General features: G+C 40.9%; 1 pseudogene; it reads left to right on the top strand.

Annotated features, from left to right (window-relative positions):
* Positions 1-518: 518 nt before the first annotated feature.
* On the top strand, positions 519-671 carry LOC125159037 (uncharacterized; annotated as a pseudogene).
* The last annotated feature ends 270 nt before the right edge of the window (positions 672-941 follow it).

Genomic DNA, 941 nt, shown 5'->3' with positions numbered 1-941 from the left:
AGACAAGGTAAATTCTGTTGCCTATTTCAGTTGCAATGCTTTCTGGAAAATTTATCTGACCTTGTCTGGTTTTCTATGCCCTCTGGTATTTTTACTGTTTGATTTACATCCTCACAAGCCTCCAGACTTCTCCAGTTTAAGATCATCATGTTAGCTAGTGCCTCTGGACGCCACAAGTGTGTGGAGGTGGAGGACCACGTGGCTATCACTTTGTGTTTGTGGAAATAACTTGAGGAGAATGACACTGCACTGCACCCTCAAGTCTTCTGGAGCATGGGACACCTTTCTCACTTTCTTTGCATGGGATTATCCTGATTATTTTCATTTTTTTTCCTATTTCAGAGTAGGCCATGAATTTGTTCAGAATGTCTGCTATGAGCCTCGTGACTGGAAAAGATAACAACACTTTCCAACATTATATTGTGTGCTTTGTGCAGTGTTGAGGGTTCTTAGTTAAATTTCAGAACTCATTACTGGTCCTTCTGTGTTGGTCAATGTGCAATAGAGAAGTTCTCCCAAGCTTTGCGCAGTGGCAGTATCATAGCCAATGAGGTTTATCCGAGGCGCGATTATTGCTCATCGAGAATTTCTCCAGTTGTCCCCTAGGTGGAAATACTCTGAATTTTCAGAAGCGGCATGTGTAATCGAAAATGTACGTGGAACTTCAGTCGTGAAGGGAGAGAATCAGTGATTACCTGCAGGGCCAGTAACTCACAGAGTTCTTCAGTTGTATTTATATGAGCAGGTTCAATTGTGTCCCAGGAACAGTTGCAACTGGTACTTTGTCTCATGATGCCTTATGGGAGTTTTACACCTGAAATTGAGACATGTTTCTGTTCATTCTTTTACGTAGAATTTCTACCTCCCTTTTACAATGGGACAAAATAGCTCTGCAATTCATATTGTATTTAAAAGCTGAATTACCTGTGAATTAAGGTAAA

The sequence above is a fragment of the Prionailurus viverrinus genome, unplaced genomic scaffold (assembly GCF_022837055.1).
Source record: "Prionailurus viverrinus isolate Anna unplaced genomic scaffold, UM_Priviv_1.0 scaffold_40, whole genome shotgun sequence".
NCBI lineage: Eukaryota > Metazoa > Chordata > Mammalia > Carnivora > Felidae > Prionailurus > Prionailurus viverrinus.
Note: the sequence above shows the minus strand (reverse complement) of the source record. Positions and strands in the feature narration are given on the sequence as shown.